The 10,739-nt window shown below is 44.0% G+C and overlaps 1 pseudogene; it reads left to right on the forward strand.

The window, feature by feature from the left end:
- The first annotated feature begins 4,868 nt into the window (after positions 1-4,868).
- On the forward strand, positions 4,869-10,690 carry LOC139220023 (zinc finger protein ZFP2-like; annotated as a pseudogene).
- Positions 10,691-10,739: the final 49 nt, after the last annotated feature.

Here is a 10,739-nt window from a genome sequence, read left to right on the forward strand (position 1 = left end):
AGGCAGATCTTCATAAATGAGGACTGAAACTTGTACTTTCAAAATTACCTGGAACAATTTGTGGGTAATTAAAGTCATTGCTGACTCTTTTACATCAAGTCACTAATTAATTAGTTGTTTCAGCTCTGCTTTCATCTGTATCCCAGCAGGAATCAGGAATCTTTGTTATCATTATACAAAAGTACAATCAAATTGTATGCAATCCTATTCAGTGCAAATAAAGCAAACTTTGAAATAAATAAAGATGATAAAGATAAATCAAAGATTAAAAGATTTAAAATGGATGGCACAAGGTAGAATACTGCACAGGTTAGTGAGAAGAAGAGGCATGCCCTTCAGTGTTCATGTATTATTGTGATTTTTCAGTCTGGTTTTGGCTTTTATTGTCCTGTACCGTCTCCCTGAAGGTTACAGTTGGAACAGGTGATGTGCTGGATGGGGTGAGTCTTTCAGGATGCTTTCTGTGGCAGCAGGATCTGTACAGCTTCTCTATGGAGAGGAGAGCACAGCACTGTCTACTACTCTATTATCTCAATCTATCCTCCCTCTGATTCTGAGTTTTTCATTCTGCTGTCTATCTTATTACCCACAATGCCCAGATGAGCAGGAAGCCTCAAAGAAATTTCACAGTGAATTTAATATCATGTTACTGGATTTTTTGATCCATCAGTAGGAACCTGCACATTTACTCTGTGTATTTAGGTTCTTTTTGACCATAAAACTCACTAAATCTGCACTTTTATTTCATTTAACCTGAAGTGGTTTCAAATCCACCAACAGTGTTTCCACTCACCACACAAGGATTATAGATCCTAGAACAGCTGGACTCCTTTTCATGAGTACATTTGATAGTACAGGTGTACCTAATAAAGTGAAACATGAGATCCTGATCTGAGTGACTGAGCAGCTGTGAAAAACTGATCTGTGTCTGTACACTGGGCCTTTGTGGTATTTCAGCTTTAAAGAGAAATGTTAGTTTTAGGACAGCAGGAGGCGCCGTGTTATTAAGAAAAGATGCTGAAGCAAATGTCTTCTTTCAGAAGTGAAAGCACAGGCAGGGAGCAGAGGGGGGGGGGGGCACAGTCATGGGCTGATGAGATTTGAGTTTCAGTCAGCTCAGATGAAGAAGATGCAGTTTGTCGCAGCAGAGCGGCTTGGTTTTGTTACTGACTGTCCTGTTTTATACCGTCATTGAAGGTTAACTCCTCACTTCGCTTAACTGGCCAGTCAGGGCCACGAGTCACCAACATCTGCTTCAGTTTGACATCACAGAGCAAAAGGATCTCCGTCACTCAGCCAGTCTAAAGACAGGCCCGACCTAACGGCTGTTCCAGGCCTTTGTGGTGGCTCAGGAAAAGTTTGGTCTCTTTTTGAACTGGAGCCTCTGCAGATGAATTGATCTGATGTTAAGATCTACTAAGGTTAATAACTAAATCCAATACATCCCTGTTTGTGTTTTCTTCACCGCCATGTTGACTGTAAAGCTTGTGGTTCTTACTGCGTGCGATGAGAATAAAACCTCATGTCTGTATCGAAAACAGGCAAATATTTTCCTTTAAATTCACTCTTGACACAAAAGAGTTGTTGTTATGTTAAATAAATCAGAAAGTGAAGAATGACTCAATGGGCCTTAAATGTGAGCTGCTGCTTTTGGCTCTGCTTGCGAGCTGACCGTCCAGCAGGCAGATTGAATTAAAGGGCGGCCGCTCTACGTTCTGCTGCTGTGTGAGCGTGTGGGTATGGAAGTCTGAGCGTGTTACATAACATCCTCCGCTCTTGGTCTCGGTCTCGTCGGTCGGGGACACTTGCTGCATTGTCAGCAGCTCGGTCTCCCAGAGTTTCTGCCCATATCTGCAGGGAGAAAGAAAAGCCAAAGAAAACAAGCTGCAGCTCCACAGATGTATACGTTACTGTGTTTATTGAGACAGAAGAACTGCTGCCCCTCTGTCTTCTTCCTGACTCCTGCTTCACTCTTCCTGCCACACTAAAAGCTTTTTACTCAGCCCATAGGATGCCTACTTGTTGGTCACTTTCACCATCACCAAAGTGACTCTAACATCAGCCGTTTGTCTTTACTGAGAACCATCATTTATGAAGTGTCGGGGGCAGCTCCCAGCATTCAACAGAAAATGATTTGTAGCGACACATTTGTCCATAATAACTGATCTTTGGCTCAGCAAGCCTGACGTTTTTATACAGGAGATTTACATGATTCTAATTTCACTTTTTATGACCAGAGGGTCACATTACTTGTTTCTGTAGTAAAGGAACATAGTGTGCTGTGCAGCTGAAAACCACCACCAGCAGTCTACCTAAAATCTACAGAAATACCTGCCTGCATCAGCAAAAGCTGATTGACTTCATAATAATCATTTTTAAGGCTATGAATCAATGGGCCATTATTAACAACTATCTCCTCGTTTTAAAACTTATTGTGTTTCCAAAGAGAATAACTCCCAGAACAACAAAGAACTTTTCTCCAAGAAATATTTCTGCAGGATTCTTCTTGGTGTACAGGACCTGTACATGTCTGACTCTGGTAGAGGAAAAGTCAAGTGGTTTTTATTATATAGGGTGAAAAAAACACAAGCACACAACGAAGGCTTGAATGCAACACAGATTGCACCGGTTTTCACCATAGAAAATCTTTATGCCATCACAATGTGAATGATATTACAATCACATAACACAAACGATGATGCAGTCCACACATAAGAAGGTTAAATCAGCAGTAATTAAGAACAGCACTGAGGGAACAGCAGCCTACACATTTGGGGAACTTTCTAACTTCACTGGTGACAAACAGTGGGTTCATCAGTAGCTGTAACATCCTTTTTGTTTCACCATGTGGTGTCTGGTATGTGCCTTTAGGGCATACCATGTTAGTAGTGTTCATTGTTTCTATGTTTCTGATCTGTGATCGATTATCTGGAGACAGACAGACTGGGAACTGCTTGACCTAAGCAGGAGTGACCTGACCTTTGCCTTCTTATCTGGACACCGAAGGCAGTAGATGTTTATGTTAACATTCCTTTGCATTTAAATAAAGACAGCAGATGTTGGGCTGAGTGGTCAAGAAGAGGATATAAGGTGACCACAGAGTGGGCTCTTGGAAAGACGGGGACAGAGACACGGCAGATTTGGCTGAGGGTTACGCTGTCTGTTCCTACAATTGGCTGAACGTCTTCCCAGGCCTCCATGGTGCCTGTTAGACAACTGACCTTTTTGCAATAAACCTATTTTTATGCACTAAGTCGTTGTCAGCGGAAGTTTCCTTTCATCAACTGCACATGATTATCATGAGAGAAGATACGACAACCACAAACCTGCTGATTTTACCTCATAGACACACAGGAGCTGCTGGTCTGCTGGTGCCTTGATCTGTTAGTTCATTTGTATTATTTGGTGACTTTGGTGTTTTAAAGGGTTCGTTCACATCGAACACAAAAAACAGTAACACAGGATGGAGGCAGTGGAAGACCAGCGACCAGTCCTGCGTTCTGGGAGGGCAAAAATACTGTTTAGTCAGTTGAATCTGGCGGCTTTGAAGAGAGCGCTATAATGATCATGTGTGGTTAAAGAAAAAGGATCTGACAGGTCTGTCTCTGTAGGGATCCTTTCCTTAACGGAGACAAAGAACTTTTAGTCAATGCACTTTCATTTAGATACCAAAATATGCACCAATAGGGTTTATTTGACCCTCTAATAATAAATGAGCCTTTAATGAGAAAAGAAACATTCAGTTTTCAGTTTAGAAAGGAGCCGATTCAGCTGTGCTCTTATTTTGGAGGCTGCAGTTTGTGCTGCTGTTGAGCTGCTCCAGAGACGTGTTTCTAATATTGACTCTGTTTTTATTGGTACACAGTGAGCTGGCATGGGCACCGTTACTATTGTGTTGTTGTGTCAGTTCAGGTGAAACCAATATGATGCCTGATTCTTACAGCCAAGACAATGATTCTGCTGCTGCTTTTTAATTCATGGACCCAAACCCTCCAAACGTTTAGAGGCCTCAGTGAAGAGACCCTCCCCAACTGTTATTGATCTATTATATGAGCTTCACATTTAGCTGTTGATTTCACCTTCATCATTTCTACTGCATGAACAGTGACTCAGGACGTTTGAAGCCAACACTCACTAAACACTTGCTGACGTTTTCTTCAGTGGGTTTGTGTTTGCATCTCTTTGGGCCGGTCATTAAAGCAGCCCAAGAGCCCACCGATTTACACATATTCAGCTCTCTCCCTCCTCTTCAAGCTGGTCGCCTGAAGAGAGGTGAGAATGTGGCCTTTTTAAGCAGCTGATACCCATTTGTATGGAGTGTGGTTTTGTGGGGAGGAGACAAAGACATCAAGGTGTTCAGGGCCCTTACACTCAGTGTGATAATCCAGCCTGTGGGGGCCGGGAGACCTTTTAGGACGACGACACACCTATGGCCCATTAGCAGATGTCTGTGAACAAACTGTTTCACCATTTAAACAGTGACCAGTAGAGGCCGACTGCTTTGAGGCCCAGGGAGAAAGTCCCAGACTGTCTTTAACAATCTGACACATTCAGGAGTTGTTGAGTTTGGAGAAACTTGATGGAGGGAAACCACCAAACTAAACTTCATCTTCTGCCTGAAATCAAGGAGCCACTGATTCAAAGCGGCCTTAGCAACAGTAACTAAGGGGCGGGACTTAGAGAAAGGGCAGCTCACTCCCAAACGAGCCAATAAGAGCCCGCGAGACGACGTGACATCGCGAGACTACAAAGGCTCCGAGAGATCCAGCGGTGCTGCTTCGTCTGAGCCCGGAGAGTCTCCGAGGACAGAGTCCAGAGTCAGAGCAGGACTACACGGTCCAGCAGGAACCACGGAGACCTGCGGGACGATGGAGAAGCAGAAGCCGGAGCTCAGAAGACAAACAGGCTCGTCCTCTGATAGCACCGATGTTCAGGTCAGTGTTCATGACTTCAGCACGAGACCAAGACACGAGGAACAGGCTCAGGGGTCCGCGTGGCTTTCGTCTCTTTTCTTTGTCTTGATGGATTTCTGCATTTTCTCTGTGAGCGAGTGAACTCAGCAACAATAGAACAACAAATGTCCTCACTCAAAGAACACTTTTTACTCCTTTTAGCGCTCTTTTACTTCCTTTTACAAATGAAACGTACTGACCAACATTTTGAGATCACAAGTGAAGCTGGCGCCAAAGAAAATGTGCTGCCGCCTGTTTGTCCGATAGAAGAACTCCAAAAGTTCATTCCAATGTGCGCAAATCAAAGGGGAGGCGTCCCAGAGCGGCTCCAGACTGGAGAGACTGGACACAGCAGAGTGGAAGTGATGTTTGTGAAATACAAGTTGAAAGTGAATGTTGAGAAATCCTCAAAGTGACTTTCAGACCACAGAAAGTCAGAGGGATTCAGCCCTGATGCTTTTGCCCCCAAGAGGCTACAAACAAACATCTGCTCACTGTCTCTTTGTCGCCGACATGGACACTAAACTGTCAGTGAGCCGTCAATCAAAGCGGATCTATTGTGCGTCATGTGATCATCTATTCTGATTGGCCTTCATAGAGACCATTGATCCGACTGTGAGGAACTAAAACTGGCCCATAATGATTGAGGACCAATTGATCAGATCATCCTTTCTGTAGAGGTCTGTGCCTCCCCAGGCTCCTGCAGTTGGTTGTCACAGCTGGTACTGCATTAGTCAGCCTGGACTCTGGGTTATGTTGCATAGACATGCACCAAATGTGATTCATGGTTCTAGATAGCTCGTTCCACCATGACGTCTCATTTACTCTCTCTTTGTTGTGTGTCTGTTGCTATAGAAACGCAGAGGAAGAGATGGACCCACTTGTCACCGCTGTCAGCACTGTGACAAATCCTTCACAACACGAAATGATTTAAAGGTTCATCAAAGATTTCATTTGGGAGAGAAACTGCACAGCTGTGACCAGTGTGGGAAAACTTTCAGTCAGTCAGCTAACTTAAGGATCCATCAACGCATTCACACTGGAGAGAAACCGTGTAGCTGTGACCAGTGTGGGAAAACTTTCACTCAATCAGCTAACTTAAGGAGACATCAACGCATTCACACTGGAGAGAAACCGTATAGCTGTGACCAGTGTGGGAAAACTTTCACTCAATCAGCTAGCTTAAGGAGCCATCAACGCATTCACACTGGAGAGAAACCGTATAGCTGTGACCAGTGTGGGAAAGCTTTCACTGTATCAACTACCTTAAGAATCCATCAACGCACTCATACTGGAGAGAAACCATTCTGGTGTGAGCAGTGTGGGAAAACTTTTGCTTCACAGAGTGGCCTTAGATCCCACCAAAACACTCACACTTCATTGTTTTGAACATTTTCCAGGGAATAGCCAGCTGTTTCCTCCTCCTCCCTGATATCTGTAACATCTACTGGCTCCCCGCGAGGATGCGTCCTCTCCCCTCTGTTGTACATACTGTACACCAACAGCTGCTGTAGCACATTTGAAAACCACCATATATTGAAATTTGCTGATGACACGGTCATACTGAGTCTGTTGAACAGTACTGAAACCTCTTATGGTCCTGTGGTGGATTATTTTCTAAAGTGGTGCCAGGGTTCGTTTTGTTAGAAACACACCCGCATTCTTTAATGGACAGCCCGAGATTATTCACATCATCGGCCGGAGGGTTCAGTCGGTCTCAGAAGTGCCTTTAATTCAGATTCACAGGTGAAATACAATGCAATACAACTCTGGGGTTCAGGCAGCGCCGGGCTCATGACTGGTTCTGGTCAGAGGAGCTAAGAACTGGGTTTTCCAACAGATTTTAAAGGGCAGAGTATCACAATATGACACATAACCATTGTTTGATTGGACGCTAAGGTCCGTACGTCAGTCTCCACCAGCCGTCAGCGTTGTCTGCGTAGGCATGTATCTATCAGGAATATGTTTACAGAACAAGAACTCTCTGTTTCTTACAATCAAGATATTACATCTGCTTCTTAAAACACTAGAGGAGACACCAGTCTGTCAGGTCACACTGACCTGTACAACGTTTGAGAAACATATGAAACACTTTATGATTTAAAGTTCTAATTTACATTGAAGACATTTTGTTGCAACATTGGAGTTAATAGTTAACAGTTTTTATCTCTGAATGTATCAAAAACAAAGGACATGTGTATTGATTTTAGACGCTCGCAGCCCTCTCCTGACAGCACAGTGACTGATGGGCAGGATGTAGAAATTGTAGAGTCCTTTAAGTATTTAGGAACTATAATAGACAATAAACTGACATTAACACAATTTACAAGAAAAGTCAGCAGCGCCTATTTTGTCTAAGAAAACTCTCAAAATTCCAGGTTGATTCATCCAATTTATTCTATTGTTTCAAGTGTGCATGTATTTTATGTTATGTTTTGCTTCCACTGCTGCACAACCAATTGCCCCATTGGGGACAAATAAAGTCATTGATTGATTGAAAGTCCCAGACTGTCTTTAACAATCTGACACATTCAGGAGTTGTTGAGTTTGGAGAAACTTGATGGAGGGAAACCACCAAACTAAACTTCATCTGCTGCCTGAAATCAAGGAGCCACTGATTCAAAGCGGCCTTAGCAACAGTAACTAAGGGGCGGGACTTAGAGAAAGGGCAGGTCACTCCAAACGAGCCAATAAGAGCCCGCGAGACGACGTGACATCGCGAGAACAAGCGAAGCAGGACTACACGGTCCAGCAGGAAGCACGGAGACCTGCGGGACGATGGAGAAGCAGAAGCCGGAGCTCAGAAGACAAACAGGCTCGTCCTCTGATAGCACCGATGTTCAGGTCAGTGTTCATGACTTCAGCACGAGACCAAGACACGAGGAACAGGCTCAGGGGTGTTTCAGTTCAACGAGTGACCACGTTAACTGGCGACCGTCAGCGGAATGCGTCTGTTGTTGTCATGGTTACGGCAGCTGTTGAAATCAGGACATCGGCTCCGTAGCTGGCCGTGTGAATGTCTCTTTGTTTAGTTTTCATCACAATGTCTAAACATACCGATCTGAGTCCACTTTAGAGTCGTACCTGTGGAAACGTGTCTCATAGTGGTGTGGGGTCACGTTTTGAACGCTGCTTGCTGTAACGGAAAATGTTGAAAACAGGAAGTCGACAAGCCGAACCTTCCTGTGAATGTCTGTTTTAATAAATGGATAAATATCCTAAATACCCGTCGTTTTCAGTCTTGTTTGAGTATTTGTAATGTAGACGCCCCACCCTCCACACACACACACACACACACACACACACACACACACACACCTTTTTAAATGTGAAAAATTAGTTGTTTTATTTTCCGAGATTCGAACTCGCGCCATTGTGGGAAAATAAACAAACGGCAGGGACATTCTGTGTGCACCACTATCATTACAGGGCCGCATCACTGACCTGTCATATAACAAGACATATAGGACACAGGCAGCGGTCTCTGGAAGACAGGAGGAAGCCAGACCAACTTGTGACCACACCGCCCAGTGCTGAGTGACACCGTCTCACTATTTCGTTAGTCTGCGGCACAATAAAACAGCCCGTTACACCAGTTCTGTCAACCTGCTGTTCTGCTACAAATCAGCGACGCAAATGTCATCAGCTGCACAAGAAAAATATAAATGTTACTCAGATGTACAACACATAGGATTGAGGTCTGGACTCAAGATGGTCTCCAACAGGCAGGACACAAAATCATCATCAACATTGGGCCTTGCGACGCGTTCCCAACGGAACCAATATGTGCATGATGTGCATTCAATGTGAAAGATAAATAAATTAGTCTTTGGAGAGAGAAAAAAAAAATATCAGATTGATGCACATCATGCACATATTGGTTCCATTGGGAGCGCGTTGCAAGGCCCAATGTTGATGATGATTTTGTGTCCTGCCTGTTGGAGACCATCTTGAGTCTAACCTCGTCTCCATCACTTCATACTGGTGCTACCGACTGGGACAAGAGCTGATTACAGCACATCTCTGCACTAAGAAGGTGATCAGCTGCAACCCTCATGTTCCACGAGAAGAGGATGTTTGACACTAATCTGATTTCGGCCCATCCTGAATGAAATACTTTGAGTGATTGACATCTCTGTGTTTTGGTTGAGTTGTGAGCAGCAGACCTCAATCCTATGTGTTTTACATCTGAGTAACATTTATATTTTTCTTCTTCGGTAGCACCAGTATGAAGTGGTGGAGACGAGGTTAGACTCAAGATGGTCACCAACAGAGAGATCAACTAGCTTAAGATCACTGTCTCTTTGTCGCCGACATGGACACTAAACTGTCAGTGAGCCGTCAATCAAAGCGGATCTATTGTGCGTCATGTGATCATCTATTCTGATTGGCCTTCATAGAGACCATTGATCCGACTGTTAGGAACTAAAACTGGTCCATAATGATTGAGGACCAATTCATCAGATCATCCTTTCTGTAGAGGTCTGTGCCTCCCCAGGCTCCTGCAGTTGGTTGTCACAGCTGGTACTGCATTAGTCAGCCTGGACTCTGGACTCTGTTGCATAGACATGCACCAAATGTGATTCATGGTTCTAGATAGCTCGTTCCACCATGACGTCTCATTTACTCTCTCTTTGTTGTGTGTCTGTTGCTATAGAAACGCAGAGGAAGAGATGGACCCACTTGTCACCGCTGTCAGCACTGTGACAAATCCTTCACAACACAAAATGATTTAAAGGTTCATCAAAGATTTCATTTGGGAGAGAAACTACACAGCTGTGACCAGTGTGGGAAAACTTTCGCTCAGTCAACTAATTTAAGGATCCATCAGCGCATTCACACTGGAGAGAAACCGTATAGCTGTGACCAATGTGGGAAAACTTTCAGTCGATCAACCAATTTAAGGAGCCATCAACGCATTCACACTGGAGAGAAACCTTATAGCTGTGACCAGTGTGGGAAAACTTTCACTGAATCAGCTGACTTAAGGAGACATCAACGCATTCACACTGGAGAGAAACCGTTCTGGTGTGACCAATGTGGAAAAACTTTCAGTCAATCTGTTACCTTAAGGATCCATCAGCGCATTCACACTGGAGAGAAACCGTATAGCTGTGACCAATGTGGGAAAACTTTCAGTCGATCAACCAATTTAAGGATCCATCAGCGCATTCACACTGGAGAGAAACCGTATAGCTGTGACCACTGTGGGAAAACTTTCAGTCAATCAACCAATTTAAGGAGCCATCAACGCATTCACACTGGAGAGAAACCGTATGGCTGTGACCAATGTGGGAAAGCTTTCACTGCACCAGCTAGCTTAAGGATCCATCAGCGCATTCACACTGGAGAGAAACCGTATAGCTGTGACCAATGTGGGAAAGCTTTCACTCAATCAAATAGCTTAAGGAGCCATCAACGCATTCACACTGGAGAGAAACCGTTCTGGTGTGAACAATGTGGGAAAACTTTTGCTTCGCAGAGTGGCCTTAGATCCCACCAAAACACTCACACTTCATTGTTATGAACATTTTCCAGAGAATAATCAGCTGTTTCCTCTTGCCCCCTCCACATGCCCTGATTGCTGTGTTGTTATATTCTGAGCTTCTCTACAAACAGAGGGATGGCCCAAGACAGCATCCTCATTTTCTTAACAGCATGTGTGTTATTGTGGCTATGACTACATCCTGAAAACATGTCCATCACTGCTGAAAAAAGTCCAGGGTGATGTTAATGAATTGCTTGTTTAGTTGTTTGTTTCTTTAGTTCATCACATGAGACAATAAA

Source organism: Pempheris klunzingeri, chromosome 2, assembly GCF_042242105.1.
Source record: "Pempheris klunzingeri isolate RE-2024b chromosome 2, fPemKlu1.hap1, whole genome shotgun sequence".
NCBI lineage: Eukaryota > Metazoa > Chordata > Actinopteri > Acropomatiformes > Pempheridae > Pempheris > Pempheris klunzingeri.